This window comes from Lynx canadensis, chromosome C2 (genome assembly GCF_007474595.2).
Source record: "Lynx canadensis isolate LIC74 chromosome C2, mLynCan4.pri.v2, whole genome shotgun sequence".
NCBI classification, from domain to species: domain Eukaryota; kingdom Metazoa; phylum Chordata; class Mammalia; order Carnivora; family Felidae; genus Lynx; species Lynx canadensis.
Window position 1 is genome coordinate 120,496,192 of NC_044311.2, and position 18,517 is coordinate 120,514,708.

The 18,517-nt window shown below is 33.6% G+C and overlaps 1 protein-coding gene across 1 annotated transcript in view; it reads right to left on the reverse strand.

Annotated features, from left to right (window-relative positions):
- The window catches only part of CADM2 (cell adhesion molecule 2), a 1,081,856-nt gene that overhangs the window by 275,161 nt on the left and 788,178 nt on the right, over window positions 1-18,517 (reverse strand). The window lies entirely within an intron of this gene.

The window sequence follows — 18,517 nt, forward strand, 5'->3', positions numbered from 1 at the left end:
GAGATATATTTTGTTAATATCTTTCTTTTGGATTGCACCACATATTCACATACTCAGCAGCCATAAAATTATATTGACTATTAGCCAAGTTCTCTATACATTAAAATTCTTTTCATATTTTATTCTCCGCAGAAAATTTAGTAATTGCATTGATATATTAAATAGAGATGTTCATGTAAAGAGCAACGAGATGTCTATTTGAATTTTAACTCTTTGGATTATGGGATATAATAGGAAATTTTGAGATGTTGTAGCTATAAGATACAACTAAGGAAAAATTGGGTATCAAACATGTCATCCAATAATGGACAATAAGTTTATATTAGACATATGAACTATATACATAAAAATATACAATGTTAATGCTTTATGAAACTTATCTTCACATTTGCAGTGGATTTTGCTTATAGGCTATACTTCATGACATTAATTTATTCAACAAATACATACTTTGTGCCTTGAATGTGTTTCAAATGGTAGGTGCTGGAGATACAATTGTGACAAACTAGAAATAATGTAAAATTTTATCTTTAGAATTTACAGCCTACATTTAAACAGTAAAACAAGAAAACACAAATGTATAAAGGAAAGTCCTGATAAGAAGGTGGTGAAATTTCAGCTGAAACCTAAATGGGGAGAAAGACCTAGCCATTTAAAAATTGCCAGAGGACAAAAATGTTGGAGAGAAGTGGCCAGTATTCAAAAGTAAGTTAGCTGATGTAGAAGATTCTAAGCAAGAGGTGGACTACTGAAGGAACTGAAAACAAAAAAGAAAGCAAAACAAAACAAAAACTAGTGAGTCTGGTGCATGAAAAGCAACAGACTAGATGGCCCAATGTAAAGTAGGAAAGAACATCAAGGCCAGATCATGCAGGGCTTTTTATGTCTTAATAAGGAGCTTGCTTTAATCTAACATGCAATGGCAAGCCACTGAAAGAACTGACTCAGCATACATTCTCAGAAGGTACTGTTTTCCTGCTAATTAATAATAATCCCCAAATCAAGGATTTTTAATCTTAGAAAAGATTCACTATAAAAATAGTGTCTATAATCAAGAACCTTATTGAGAAAACATCAATGAATCCATTAACTCCTAGGATAATTTGTAAAGGTAACTAATCTTGGTATTTTTTTTTAATTTTACATTGTAAATGGAGACCCATCTTTTACTGACTTGAGCTTGTACTAAAACAGAATTGTTATGTACATTTCCATACCCCCCCACTCTTTGAGAGACCATTTATTCCTTACTTCCACTCTAAAATGTCATTGCTTTGGAAAGTTTCTTCTTATTAATAATGGAAAATTTCTGTTTTATTGCTTGCTTTAAAAACTGCAGTAGTGTCTGGGAGAAAGGAAAGTATTTCTGGTAACTATCTATGGATGTACACATTATTTTTAAAAGTGTTCTTTTTCAAAGATGTATTTCTTTGAATGGATAACAACACAAAGCTTTCAAATAAATAATGAGTTCCCAAAGGACTGCAAAGAGAGGTAATAAAATATTTGAATTTTCCTCTTGTATAAGAGTATCATTTATAAACTTTATAAAACAATTCTTCCTCTGATTAATATAATAGAAATGAGTGCTCTCTGCTCTAGTAACAGAATTTTTATGCCCAAGGAAACCATTAGTATAGAAACCTGATACATGTGGAAAGTTCTGATAGCAGGGGCAGATAAATATATTACTTTTCATTCTCTAATAGGCACAAGACATTGCCTTGGACATAGTGGGCACATAATTTCGAACACATGCACATGTGTTCAAAATGATATCACCTTAATTATGTAAGTATTGATCAGCATGTGGTAACATATAAATCAACTTGGAATATTCCCTAAGGAACAAGCTCTCTTCTGAAAAAAAAAAAATGTAATAACACAGTGGTTAATAGGATGTGTTTTTCACTGTTTGATCATTCCTGAATGCACAAATATTTCATTAATGTTGATTTCACCCATCTTGTCCATGTTTACAGGCTTTGATGTTCAAGTCCTTTGTAGTGCCACATTACATCTAGGGGAACATTGCCCTATGAGAGCAAGTGGAAACTGCTGTGGGAAAATATTAAAATGAAAATTGATACTTTGTATAGATTTGTACAGATAAGTCAGCTCAGAGAATTATATTTCTGATGAGTCAGAGAAGGAATTAATGCCATCTTCTCATAACTGTTTTTGGGGTTACTACTTTTCAAATCTGTTGATAGAAAATTATAATGAATTAGAATGTTTAAATGGAAATTAAAATTAAACTCAATAAAATTAATTGATATGGAATTAAAAATATCTCAACTGATTCCTTAAATTTATTTATTTTTAAATTTATTTTTAATATTTATTTATTTTTGAGAGAGAGAGAGACAGTATGTGAGCAGGGAAGGAGCAGAGAGAGAAGGAGATACAGAACCCAAAGCAGGCTCTAGGCTCTGAGCTGTCAGCACAGCTTAGGTGCCCCTGATCCTTAAATTTAAAGAATGGATGTTCTGGAGAGATGGTTGCAAAATGATAACTGAAAAAAAATTATTCATAGCAAAACCAGTGTTCTCTTCACTACAATATTGGAAATAACATGTTAACAGCTGGTTCTTAGTTTTTCCTTTAGTTTCAAGACATCCTAAAAAGTTGATTGTTGATTGGATTATCTTTGCTATTCAAGGAATTCATAAGTTATCTTGGATCCAAAATAAATGAGAACTGGGGAAGTGGCTATGTACTAGACTAAGCACCTACATTTCATTGTTGGGAATATTTATTAAATAATAAATTAGTATTGACTAAATGAAGTTGTACCAGAGAACGGGAACTGATGACATAATCTTGTGAAGGCTGTGTGCCTACGGAGGCATAAAAACTGAATAGATTCCAGAGCTGGAGGCTTCCCTGAGGGGTGGTACTAAATCGACTCAGTCTATTCTTGGATAAGGAGTAACCGTGCACATTCAGAAGCATTTCAGGCAGTCACAAAGCCTCTGCTAGTTCTTGACACCCTTGTTCTATCACTTGTCTTGTGACCTTTGGGTAAATTTGATGTTGGATAAAGCCTGTTGTGTAGCTCATGGATGTTATTGAATCCATGAAACCAAAAATTGAGCTGCCGCTCTAGTAAAGTGGGCACCACAACTATATCAGATTAACAACAAAATACCATTTCTGCCTAGTCTATCTGCTGAGTTAAAGACTCTTCCAATAAGAATAGAGTAGTCACATTATTCATGCTCAAAACTGTTCCTATTTGTCCGGTTTCCCTTCCATATCAGATTGAAATTAAATAGATTGCCATATTTCATGAAGTCCACGTATATAAATAAAACATAAATAGGGGCGCCTGGGTGGCTTGGTATGTTAAGCCTCCGATTTCAGCTCAGGTCATGATCTCACAGTTCATGCGTTCAGCCCCGCAATGGGCTCTGTGCTGACAGCTCAGGGTCTGGAGCGAGCTACAGATTCTGTCTCCCACTCTTGCTGCCCCTCCTCCTCTCTCTCTCTCTCCCTCTCTCTCTCTCTCTCTCTCTCTCAAAAAAAAAATGAATAAACTTAAAAAAATAAAAAATAAATAAAACATAAATATTACAGAATGCATATTATTAATAATAGCTACTACATCTCATTGCTTAGATTTAGATATCTATTGAATGCTGTGTTTTTCAAAATTTGTATTAAGTCCCTGGAAGGTGCAGATTTTTAAAATTTAGAGCATTGAATATGATAAGCCATAGACTCAGGGATAATTGTAAAAAACCAAAAAGAAAACTGCAAGTATTTGGGGGCATTGGCAGCAACATGGGAATAAATACACATTCTGAATGCAACTATTTTTGAAGTAGCAAATGTATGTATGTATTTGTTAAAAATCAATATCATATTTAATAATAACTCATTAAGTTTGTATATGGGGCTATAATTCCAAATCTCACTACTGAAATTATTGACTAGCTGATCTTAAAGGTACATACAAAGATGACTATGAAAAAAAAAATGTGGTACGTAATTTTTGACAAACTTTTTCTCACCATAACAATAATCAGCTCTTCATATTCAAAGGTCAAATCTCTATAAGTAAACTTCTAAATGCATGGAATCCATCATTACTCAAAATTATCTAATGAATGATAAAATCCAATAAAATATGCTCTTTGTTACAATTTGAATTTCATTAGTACTAAACTCATAATTTATAATGCTATGATAGTTACTTTAAAAATATATAATGCTTAGTTAACGAGGGAATTTGACGTGTAATGTGCTTCCTTATTTTTTCTTGATTAAGCTTGTGTAGCCCCAGGGCACAGGAAATATCGACTCATATGGCAGGGTTGATAAGCATCAACTCTCCCTGCTGACTTGGGCCAGCAAGCTGCTCATGAACCCAGCAGATGTTTCTACTATCTGGGCCAATGGAAACCTTATGGACCTTTTTTCCTTCATCTCCTCCCAGGAGCAAATGTTAACACAGCAGAAATTTGGATGCATGCCAAATAGAAAGCAGAAGGTTGGTGAGAAAATAGGGTACACACTTACCCATAAATAGTGGTCATCAGTGGTTTAAATTGAGTATTAAGCCATTTTAATGGCTTATTTTGTGTATTTTGCTACTTAATTTAACCATATCCCTATTAACACCTCTGTTTATAACATAACACAACAGCATTTATTTAAGCACATAAATATAATCCTGGAATGTGCTAGTTGTTTTAAGATATAAACCAGAAAAAAAAAAAGAATCTGCATATAAAAGTAGGACAACTGTTTATTCCTAATATTTGTTATATGAATGGAAAAACTGCCTAATTGTAGACTTGTGTATTACTAAACTTAATTTACAGTTTGTTGATGTCATGTTAAAAAGTAGCAAAAACAAGCTCAGTTTTGATTAAATTCCTAAGAAAAAAATAAAGGGTTAATCTTTATTGCGTATCATTCTCATTTAGTTGAATTTTAAATGTACACTCTCAAGAATGCAATCTGATTAAATTCATGTAGCTGTCCCTCATCTACCCCATCTGCCCACCATCACTCACACTGATCCAGTGAAGTGCCCATCAAGTTGTAAGATTTAGATTTTTATTACCTGTATTCAAATTCTGTATTTTAGAATTCTCTCTTGCCTCTATAATTTTTCTCCTCTAACCAACATATTAATGTAAAGGGAAAAGTTTTAAGAGTTGAAGTATGTTTCTTAGACTCCAAAACTATGTACTTTCCCCATTTATTATAGTATCACAGGATATATTTCCTGTTGAGACTGGGATTAAAAAGTCGGGAAATAAGTTTGAATAGGGGAATAACGTTTCCTAATGTTCACTTATTCTAACTTCTTTGTTGAACACCTACTATGACTAAGGCACATCATATGGAAATAAACTCAAATAGCAAGGAGAATAGGCATACTACATAGTATAATATTTGATAGGAGTTGTTTCAATAAGGTCAACATTGACAGTGTCCTGTAACACACTCAATTGACTCAAAAAGTGGTCCTGAGTGGCTGCTTGACAGAAGAATTGTTTTCATGATTACTATAGAAAGAGCATGTCTGCGTTAAGTAGCTAAGAAATATAGGCAGTATTTTAAAATGCTTCCTGTGCATAGCACTTATGATAGGTGTGATTAGAAAAGACACTCACTCATATAACTATCCGATGCCAAACATTTAATAGTTTTCCCCCTTGTACTCTAATTGTCAGAAACTTAATTTTAAATTCCTTCAAGGATTTTATGGGTATTACTTAGCATTTTAAATGAGAATAGAAATTCTGGTCCAGAAACCTGGCAAACACGGCCATGAGACAGAGGTGCTATGGAGATTTAATTACCTACAAAAGTATTATTTGCAAGCTGTGCAAACAGTCTTTGGTTAAACAAGGAATCAAGATGATGGAGATTTCACATCTAAGTGAAACAAACACAGACACAATTTCTTGTTTTTATAATGAAAAAAGCCTCAACAAACAGACTATATTTCCATTCTCTATATTATCTTTGAGAAAGAAGACTTCAAAAACCTCTCAGAACACTCAGAATTAATTAAATAACATATAAAATCAAAGAATCAATGATAGGCTCATACCTTCTCCATATAAGATAATCGAAATACTGTGTGTTGTGAGATAGTGGAATATAGAACCTAAGGGTGGAGAGAAGCACTTAACATCCATATTCCAAAATGAACAAATCATCCTACTTTTAGTCATTGCTTTAATAATTCTAGCACAATCACATGATAAAAAATGCATATTAAGTTTATAAAGTATTTGATTGCTTCAGTATTACATAATTTGAGGCTTAAAAATAAGAGCAAGATGAAACAAAAAAAATAAAAATAACAACAATAATTAAAGACCATTTGTTGAAGGACAGAATGGAAAGAAGACAATTGAGAATAACTTTGGGTTTCCAGATAGATGATGTAATAGAGGGTGGTGTCACTAATTAAGATCTAGACACAAAAGGAAAAGTAGTATGTTTGTTAATTTTTGCATTTTAGCAAACCACCCCAAAACAGTGCCACACATCAACAACCATTTTTGTAGTACACTGTTCTGTGAAGTGGCAATTTGTACTGGGCTTCCCTGGGCAGTTCTTATAATTTTGGCTGTGCTCCCTAGTACACCTATGGTCAATTACCAGTCATCTGCTTTTGGGGGCTCTGCTTCTGGGGATAGGCTATCTGTCATCTGGAATGACAGGTGGTGACTGGGCTTGATTTCATGGCTCCTAGCTCCCAAGAGTACAGCCCAATGAACAAGCACTTTCCAAGCCTCTTCTTGTTTCCAGTCTATTACTGTCCCATTGGCCAAAGCTAGTCACAGGGTCAAGCCCAGAGTTAACGTAGAAGGTGACCACCCAAGGGAATAGATGTACAGTAAAATGAACAAAATAGCGGCTGTCGGATGTGGAGAATAAAGTAGCTGATTATTAAAGACAGAGTGCTACATGTAAAGGCAGGGGAACGATTAAGAATGAAAGATTTTCACACTGCAAATATTGTAGGAAAACCAAGTTTATAAAGTATCGGACTCATGTCCATGGGGAGTGACCACCAATGCTATAGAGGTTTTGTCATGAAAAGATTAAATGAAAAAAAATGAAAAAAAGAAATCAGAATGCAATGTTTTAGAAAGTGAATGACAGGTGATCCAATGACGATTTTAAGTGTAATGAACACTTTTGAAGAACTTGATAATGAGATTGAACAAAAGCTGAAAGAGAATACAGAATTTGAGGCAGACTTTTATTGTTTTCTTGTTTACTTCTTTATATAACTTAGTAGAAATTATGCTGTATAACCTTCATTCTGACTCAGGTGACTTCTATCTGTTCTACAGACACTTATTTCATAAATGTTTGCTTTGATTCACCAGGCAGATTGAGAAGAGTAAGAATAATCAGCACCAGTATTTTCCCACTTCAGGAAAGGCATCTCAAAACAGGTGCCCTATTTTTAGATCAGTAGTTATCATGTTGGTCAGCACAGTCCATTTTGAATAAATCTGTTGGCCTGATGTCCACTCCCTTTTCTTTTTCCAATGGCAACATTAACAAAGCTTACGTAAAAATAAAAATACAATGTATTTATAAAGGTAAATAAGAGTACACCTCACCTTACATTGCAGATTTCTCTTAAATAATCTTGATCTTCATTTTGAAAGTATTATTCATTTTTTAGTGCTGTGGAAGCCCACAAAATATTTCTTTTTTTCTTTATGCTATGCTGATAAAATGCCACTGGCCCACCAGATATTTCTTAGACTTCACCAGTTCAATCATTGTTAACCTACCTGTTGTATTGTTTACTTCTGTTCTTAAACTAAATAGTTAAGGAAATCTAACAGAAAACATAAGGAAATGTCTAATAATCCTCACAAATGTACATCTGTCTAATTTTTTTACACCCATAGGAAGAACACACTACCTATAGATGCTTAACATATAGAGAATAATAAAAAGATGACCAGTTTGAACAAGGGAGAATTTAGGCATGGTAAGATTATTTCTGTGAGCTGCTCTACAAATATTAAGTCATGTAAAAATAAATTTTATGTTTAAAAGGTAACATTGACTGCAAAAAATATCAAGTAATACAAAAGAATGTAGATTTTTCCTTTGACCAAAAATATGACCCACACAGACCCATGGTCATAAAATACCTAGAATCTCCCTTAAGTATTCTACTCATAATCTTATAAGTGGACAATGGCTTAGAGCAAAATTCCATCTTAGATTTAACCCTGATTAAATCTAATCAAGTCATAAGTCCTCTTGTGCTGAAGGAAAGCATGAGCTATCACGAGCATTTGGCAAGAGGGATTTATTCGTGTATTACATAATGCAAATAAAGTGTTTGAAGAGAGTGCCCTTAGAATGGCATGCAAAGGTTTCTGGTCAGATGGGAAGAGATAGTTAAATGGACAAGTAAAAGTGAACCAAAACAACCTTAGGAGAAAGGGACCCTGAGACTAAGTAAGAAGAGTGACAAATTAGAGAAACAATAGGAGGTGAATGATGTCATTATATATATAAACATATGATATCCATACCCATATCCATTATAATAAAATAATTATTTTTATTTAGAACTATGTATGTATACATATTGATACTGAAATATTTCTCTTTTTTTAAATGTTTACTTATATTTGAGAGAGAGAGAGAGCATGAGCAGGGGTGGGGAAGAGAGAGAGGGGACAGAGGAACCAAAGCAGGCTCTGTGCTGAGAGCAGTCAGCACTATGTGGGCTCAAACTCACCCAGAACCTCGAGATCATGACCTGAGCTGAAGCTGGTCGCTCAGGCGACTGAGCCACCCAAATGCCCTGATGATGAAATATTTCTATCAACTGGAAATAGAAATGGTACCCTTTCTAAATAATGCTTGTCAATAAGTGCATTTTTAACCACCAAATAATAAAAACACATTAACATTCCCATTGTCATCTTTTCTCCCCCTAACCATTTCCAAAAGTTTTTCTCTTGCTAAAGTTATGCTAGCAAAGTCAGGTCACATCCATGTGGATATCCTAGATCACCTCTCCTTGACTTCATGCAGAAATCAACGAGGATTTTCCTACTGTTTTTGCCAAGTACAAGGTATGCATATGAAAATCAGGTGGATGTAACATTGGTGAGTTCATCCACTTTGATTTTAAAATTTGCTTCCTGAAGATTGATCATCATTTCTGTGTGGTTCAGACTAGTTTCTATTGTTGCTTTAAATCCGGACACTTAAAAAGGTATTCTATATATTGGTTTGCCTATGAGTTCGACCATTTAAGAAAAGGTTCTTACTGAACTGAGTTTAAACACTTGTACTGAATAATTTAAATTGTGGGAATACTCTTTAGAAATTAAATTTTATTTTAAATCAGGAATACTGAAATGAGAAGGGTAAGACAGTATAAAGAATAGCAAGAAATATGGGAAGAAGTGAGAGGAGAAGAACCAACCATGAAAACATGAGTTTAAAACACAGAAAATGAGCGCTATGCAACTAGATACATTAGAATGTCACGAGAAGAATGTCATAAGGAATTTATTTATGAAAATGATAATGCTGAAATACAAAATGAAAAATTTGCATAAGTAGATGAAAGTTAGAGAAGAAATATATGCATATTTATGTACACTTTGGAAATATAATAAGCAATGAATTTGAGATGGTTTAAAAGGAAACATGAATAAATAATGTATAACCTGATTTATACTAGAGGAACAAATAAACAGGAATGAATTAAATTGTGATTCAAAGACCATATCAAATCAAGTCATATTATTTAGCAGAACTTTCAGGCATACAAAAGATATATCCTGTTTTTCAAATACTTGGCATACAACAAAAGTTAGATGGGATTCATATTTCTTTTTCAACATGGGTATCTTTGAGTAAACAGCTATAATCAACATGACTGGGAAGTAAAACAATTACCATTGAGGGTTTATTTATGTAAGATATTAGAAATAAAAAAATTTGTTAAGAATGCTTTGCTGCTTATGTGGAAATATTACATTTCTCTGATGCACAAAAATATAGCCCCTTATAAGTAAAGAGCAGAAATAATTTCAAGACATATACTATTGTCATCAACAACATAAATAAAGATAAGTCATACATTTAAAGCTAAATAGCTATGGAATAGCAAGATGGGAATTTCAAGCTAGATCTTATATAATTCTCTATTCAAGTATCCATTCAAAAACAATTTATTCAGTGTCCACTGTATGCCAAACATTATGAGAAGCATGGAATTTTAAAATGATATTAAAAATAAAAATGATGATTTGAATTCGGTAATGTACATGAATTTGAGGTATCTAAGTTGTGGTATTTAATATAATAAAATTCTCTTTCATATTCTTCTTAAGATGAAAGTCTTTATTTTCAAATCTTAAATTAAGTGCTACCTAGTATTTTATCATAAACAAGTTGAAGATGTATTTTTCCACTGACACATTTAATTTTCTCAATACAGGAAGACTACACCAAATCTAAAATGGAAGATACTTTCCCATTTTAGATTTGCTATTAATTTTAATTAATTAAATAACAACTTATCAATTAAAACTTTATTTTCCTGGGATAACAACAATAAAGGCATAATTATGAACTTACTATGAAAATTTATTATATATTTTCATTATACACAAGAAGGGAATTCATAGATTTTTTAAAAAATGGCTGAAATATAAGCAACTGGCTTGTATATTGATATGTGCATTAAAGTAATTTTCTAGATCAGCGAATACATGTTAGCAATGGTTGCCTGTGCTAAAATTACATTTCTTCTTTTGCTCTAAAAATCCTTTAATAAAAACCTTCTACTTTTTAAATTACTGAATTATTTTAAAGGTAATTTAGTACCTAATAACATGTAGGCATGAATGAATTTATTTGAATAGCAACTGGGTGTTGGAGCATGGTTTTCTCATAAATGAGAGCATAATTCGTTTTGCATGTCATTGAGTAAGTTTATTGTATCAGATTGTATGTAACTGAAATAATGGAAGATCAACCTCTAGTAATCTTGTAATTCACCTAGTGTAGCATCAAATCTATTTTATAGAGTACAATTTGTAGGAATCAAAAATATCCAAGAGCTCAGAATGGAAATCTACATAGACAGAAAATTCCGTTTATAAAATTCCAAATGAAAATGATTATCTTTTTTTTTTTTTAATTTTTTTTTCAACGTTTATTTATTTTTGGGACAGAGAGAGACAGAGCATGAACGGGGGAGGGGCAGAGAGAGAGGGAGACACAGAATCGGAAACAGGCTCCAGGCTCTGAGCCATCAGCCCAGAGCCCGACGCGGGGCTCGAACTCACGGACCGCGAGATCGTGACCTGGCTGAAGTCGGACGCTTAACCGACTGCGCCACCCAGGCGCCCCGAAAAATGATTATCTTAATAAGGATTTATGAATGGATTTTATCTTTCAGGCTTATAAAGCTGCAGCATAGTCATCACAGTCTGTTGAATGCTATGTAAATATCTTAAACTATGTATTTCTGGCCTGAGTCAGGTACCAGTATATTATTAATTCCTGCATTAAAAGAACCAATGATATCAGTAGTAATGCCATTGTACTAATGCAAGGCAAAAAAGTTTTTAAAGTAGGATAATTTTAGGGGCACCTGGGTGGTTCAAACAGTTAAGTGTTAGACTCTTGATTTCAACTCAGGTCATGACTTCACAGTTCATGGGCTCAAGCCCCACATCAGGCTCTGTGCTGACAGTGCTGAGCCTGCTTGGGATTATCTCTCCGTCTCTCTCTGACCCTCCTCCCGCCCCCACCTCAAAATAAATCAATAAAACGTTAAAGTAGGATAGTTTTTTTTTTTTTTCAATGTTTATTTTTGAGAGAGAGAGACAGAGACAGAGCACGAGGGGGGAGGAACAGAGAGAGGTGGACACAGAATCTGAAGCAGGCTCCAGGCTCTGAGCTGTCAGCACAGAGCCCGACACGAGGCTCGAATTCACCAACCATAAGATCATGACCTGAGCTGAAGTCGGACGCTTAACTGACTGAGCCACCCAGGGGCCCCTAAAGTAGGATAGTCTTAAACGTTTTGCAGAAATGCAAATTCTCTCCTTTTTAAGATTCAAAATAATTGTAAAGCTACAAAATAATTCTGGTAAATGAGCACTTAAAGGTTTAGAGCTTAACTTGTTATTTGACACTTAAGTTCATTAGTCAATCCTTTACATAGGTGCCTCTTTGAGTACATGTCTATTAAACATTCTGTTTATTTCTAAATTTGACTTTGTTTACACCTTATTTTTATATAAGTTCATTAAAATCACATGATGACATTGCTATAGGGAAAGACTTATCTTCATTTTTATGGATGTGTATGTATGTGTGTATATATGTGTGTGTGTGTGTATATATATATATACACTATATATATAATATATATATAACTAATATATAATATATATATGTTATATATTAGTAATGTGTGCCATACAATATATATATATTAGTAATGTGTGCCACATGTGTCTATGTATGTGTATTTTCTAGATCCAACTGATTGGTGGTAATTTAGCTACACACACAGAAAAACTGAATGAAAACTTCTTAAATTATTTTTGAATAGTATGAAGATTCATCACCCGGAGCCTGGTGAGCCTACTGGCTATTAAATATAAACTATACAACTTTGCTGCTTTCCCAGTGTTTCAGTGGTCTTCCAAATCTTAAGAATAGTTACCAATGTTATCCAAAGTAACTATATAGCACATGATGTTCTGTTTGACTTGAATAAGATGATCTATTAGGAAGGAAGTCTTCATAATCCTCTGGGGAAAAAAAAAGACTGAAAATGAAGCCTTAAAGAAAACTTCATTTTTTCTAATTCCAGAGCTTTTTTCAGTATTAAGAAAAGTAGTAATCTGTCTGGTTGCATAAGACTAATAAAAATGTTCACAAGGATAATATTTTTGTAACTGAAAGTAATAAAGAATGGGCATTAAATAAAATATAACATGAAATTGTTTTTAAGAATGAAAACTTTCATCTTTACATTAAAATGCATCTTTGTTTATGCTGTTTTTCATATGGTAACTGTACTACCATATGTAAATGTTTCAGAAAATTTTCCTTTTTAAACTGCTGAAAATGATTGTCTTTCTCTACTAATTGCTTCTTTCTCGTGACAAGAAATTCCACCCTGAATAATGGTGTATAAGATGTCTTTAAGCTATTCGTATTAAACTTAAAACTTCCAATTGCCTATGAGGTCAAATGAATAACATTCCGTCATGTCCATCTAAACTAAGAGACTGTACATTTGTTTGTTGACAGACAATGGCTATCACATTTGTTCTCAGACTCTTTGGTAAATTTTCGGCTAGAGCTAAAATTCACGTCCTTTGGAGAAAGTAAAAGGATGTAGAGGTGGTGTGCCTGCAGTCTGTTAAGTATCCAACTTTGGTTCAGGTTATGATCTCAGGGTTTGCAAGTTTGAACCCCATTTGGGGGCTCTCTGCTGTCAGTACAGAGCCCACTTTGGATCCTCTGTTCCTCTCTCTCTCTGCAACCCCGCACTCTCGCATACTCTATCTGTTTCTCAAAAAATAAATAAACATGTTTTTAAAAAAGGATGTAGAGGAGATAGTGGTGTGAGGCTAAAAAATGTAGGCAAAGAATCAAAAAAGTGCAAAAGCTATGTACTAAGTGTAGTCAAAGACAAGTTCCACAAATATAACTTTCAAAGCAAGAAGTATATGCCTCAAAAGTAGCTAGGAGTAATATCTTACCTTTAAAAAGGAAATATCCCCTATCTATTGGATTTAGATAATTTAATTATTACTTAAAAGAAATTATACCATCTCATCAACTCAGTCTTTTTCATTCATTAAATACATATTTATGCATATTACTTTAATGTTTATTTACTTTTGACAGAGAGAGAGAGGCAGAGCGTGAGTGGGGGAGGAGCAGAGAGAGAGGGAGACACAGAATTCAAAGCAGGCTCCAGGCTCCGCACTGACAGCTCAGAGCCCGACGCAGGGCTCGAACTCACAAGTTGTGAGATCATGCCCTGAGCCGAAGTCTTAACGCCCAACCACTGAGCCACCCAGACGCCCCTATCCATATTACTTTAATACTTAGCATAAAAGAAGCACTGATATTACTACTAGGTATCAGCAATGATCAATATTAAAATGGACCCTAAAACTTATGATACTTTAAGTACAGAAAAATCAAGGACATTAAACCAGTAAGCAACAATCTTCAGTCTTTCCCTAAAAGATATTACACATGATTGATCAAATCTCAGACAAAAATGTGTCTGAAAGCATCACCATTAGATAGGAAAGTGATTCAACTAAGTAAATAGTAATGAATTTATTAATACATATGCATATTTGACCAGTAAAAGACATTTTAAGTGACCCTTTCTCTCATAAGAAAAATACAGATTTGGAGATATAGGTGCTTTTGTGGCAAGGGTAAATGGACAAAAAGTATGACAGTGTCAAACTTTTGTGCAAAGACAGCGAAGCTATTCATGAAAATGGTTTCCTCACTTTCCTGTCTGTCCTCACGACTGTATTGCATTGCCCATCTTACTTTTTAGTTAAGAGTGACCATATGGTTAAAAGGCAAAGGACAGAGAGCAGAGGAGAGGGTTTATTTTGCAGGCTTGACCCACTAAAACGTCTCAAACACTCTGCTATGTTCTTCCTCCCTCTGGATGACTGTGTGACTGTGATAGCAATATAAAAGGTGTTTTTCCCCCCTTAAAGAATATGACAAAACTTTTGCTAGCCTGTTTCTGAAGGAAGAGGGCCATGCCTCAGATCAAGAGTGCTCACTTCAGATCAATAAGTGAACAAGAGAGAGAAAAAAAAAACCTTTAATATATTTCAACCATCATACAATCTGTGGTCTATTTGCTACAGCAGCTAGCACTAACTAATATATTTACTAAAAAGATTCACCCAGTAAAAAGGACACAGCTTTAGCTGCAAACAAAAGTGAAGATGAAGATTTGGGGTGAAAAAAAGTGAAGAAAACTAGAAATGAAAACAGACCTAAAAGAGAATCGCACTGCTCAACACTAAAGACAGTACTCAGCAATGGTGAGGGAAAAAACAAAATTTGGCCCCTAGACTAGACCAAGAAGAAAACGAAATATAAATGGATGCTTGTTGATCCTCAGTAGTATTTTCTATTTTGAGATCCACATAAATATTATCTTTCCCTAAACTGAATGTCTTAGTTAATCCCTGGCTGCCAGTACCCTGGACCCCGGGGGTTGGGGGGACGTTAATATTTCCTAGTGATAACTAATTATTCATTAGCACTTTGGAATTCTGTAATGAACTATATGTTTGTTATTAGTCACCACCGCCAAAGGAAGTAAAATTGAGACAAATATCACATGATTTCACTCATATGTGGAATCTGAGAAACACAGCAGATGAACATAGGGGAAAGAAAGGAAAATTAAGATAAAAGCAGAGAGGGAGGCAAACCATAAGAAACTCTTAAATACAGAGAACAAACTGAGGGTTGCTGGGGGGGGTGGGTAAGGGGATGGATTAAATGGGTGATGGGCATTAAGGAGGCCTCTTTTTGGGATGACCACTGGGTGTCATATGTAAGAGATGAATTACTGGGTTCTACTCCTGAAGTCAAGACTACACTGTATGTTAACTAACTTAAATTTAAGTAATAAAAAAAAAGAAATATACAAATGTACTTTGTTTCTGAGAAGCAGTCTATATCTTCATTCAAGGTTTTTATTCAAGAACTTTGGTATTCCATAAATTGTGCTTAGACAAACATACATGCATACAAGTTTAAGACAATGTACACATTGCACATGCATACATTTAAGTAGAAACTTAAGTAAGAAAAAAAAAATTCAGTATTCAAATGCAAAAATATCAAAGCTAAAAGTCACTGAAAAGAGGATAATGATAAAAATATCAGTTAACACTGCAAAGGCTCTCTTTTTGTTTCATACAAATGAATGTGAGTGTCTTGTCTTATACAACTTTAAAAACTGGTCCAACTTGTTTAATGTTTTATAAATTCTTTGGTTAGGAACAATCCTGGTAACCTCAACTTTATTCTCTCCCCATGATATTTTCATTTGCCTCCAAAAGTGTCAGAAGTGCACAGATTCTTTTATCAATACATTTTACACACACAGAAACAAAGGAAGAAAGAAAGAAAGAGAAAAGAAAGAAAGAAAGAAAGAAAGAAAGAAAGAAAGAAAGGAAGGAAGAAAGAAAGAAAGAAAGAAAGAAAGAAAGAAAGAGGAAAAAATAAAATACTATACCAGCTTGTAAAGGTTCTGTACATTTACTACACTTTTTGCTGAAAAACTTCACCTTTCTTGATTTATGACATTCTAGTTCAGCTTGGAAAAAAATGAAACCAGTTCTTTCTGATCATTGACAAAACACTCTTAGGAAAGATCAAAATCTCTTCTTCAGCTCATTATAGATCAGCTATCTAGATAGATGGAACATGAAGAAAGACAGATATTTCATTTTGGAAAAAAATGTTCTTCAGAAATAATCCTATCAGCACGCCATAAATTTCTAGCCTGTTTTCCATTTCTTTTTGAATATTTACCTGCAAAGGGGAAGCCCTTTTTGAGTTCCTTTCTTCATTCTTACTTAACTCTCTTCATTTTTCCTATATATGTCCTTCAAATATAACCATGATGTTTTAAAGTGTGTAACACATAAGTATAGACTCAAAAACTGGGGCCAGATTAAAATTATTAAGGATAGTATAAATAATACCAGGCAGATATACATTTCACTCAAGTAACTTATAGGACTTGTTAAGCAAGTTAAGTTTCCCCCATGCAGACACTACAAACATATTGAATTCTAGAATATTACTTGATAATCTTTTCAATTCATTCAAACTTAAGGTAGTAAATACATATTCTGTTAATGCATCTACAGGAACATTAATTTTTATTCCATTTCTCTGAAGAGAGATATCGATTGATTCGTGGATTGACCAATGACTTTAAGAAGTTCAGAAAGTGCTGTTATTCTAACATGATAATTACCTAATGTTACTGAATCAATGAACTGTAGCCCACGCTTCACTGAACAAAATGCTTATGGTCTAATTTAGATTGATAAAGTGCTCACTTCCAGGGCTCAGACACCTTTGCTACAAGAATTATTGTTTTCTAATTCATAAAAATAGGAAGGTTATCTTATTCCATATGATAAAGGGGTTAGAGAGCCATAGAGGAACACATTAGAAATGACATCTATCATGGGACACACTGTGAATGACATTTATCCCAGACCATGAAGTCTAAGCACTACATCATTGTATTGCTAAACACAACAGTTAAGAACATTGTATGTCTGCCCTTGCTGCGAAGTAAATTATCGAAGTGTGTGGAAAAACATGCCTGGATTTAGAGGAGGGGAAAACCATTTGCTGGCCTTGAGTGAGGACATCAACAAGAAGGAAATGACCACATTAGTGGAAAATAAAGAATTCAAAGGGATATTCTAGATATTACAGTTCAATGGCTTTATGTTTCTCATTATCTCTCATCCCCTCACCACCTTTATCTGGAAAGGACTTTCACATATCTCTAGAGTGACAATCATGGTGCAATTTTCATATTTCATCCTGATACCATATAAAATCATTATATTTGGATATGTTGCTAGTGGTGCTTTACTTTTAGTGGTTTGTACAACAGTGTGAAGATATTTAAAATTTTAACATCCTTCCCAAATAAGCACATAGCACTGGGTTTTTCATCCAGAAGCGATATTAAATACTGTGCAATTTTACTTCGTCATGTTCCAAATGAGGACACCAAGGCCCTTAGGGATGAAGTAATTGCCAGCATGGCACAGGTTTTTTACTAGTAGAGTTGGCCAAGGAACCGGGTTTCCTGCTCCCCAGTTCAGTATCCTGCTTCTACAACATCCCATTGAGAGAGATTGCAGGAAAGCTGTTTTTTTATTATTATTTTTTTGTGAACTGCATATAAATCTGCAGTGAGCAAGTACATTTCATATTTCATTTGAATGCATATTTTTAATTGAGCTACCAATATTTTATTTTCTAGCAGCAAAATACCAAAGTTAATCATTTTTTTCTTCTTTCTTTTCATTGAAGTTGGAGCATTGCAATGTAATGTCACAAATTACTGCATTTTTACTTATGGGAGACAATCAGAAAAAAAAAAACCAAGAACTGTTATTATTAAAATGAAATAAAGAGGCAGATATTTGTTAATATGTGAAATATCAAATTAGTATATAAATACATAAAAGAATAAACTAAGCATGGAAAGTGCAACATTTCTCTAATGAAGTATTTTATATAGCTTTTGAGGGTGATTAATTGTATGACAGGATTATCTGAACAAGAAAAAAATTATATATGTATATATATGCATATATTTTGATTTATATACATGTACATATGTATTTGAATACATATATATTTGAACTCATATTTTAAATTGAGTATATTTTATACTCTCTCTAGCAACAAAATA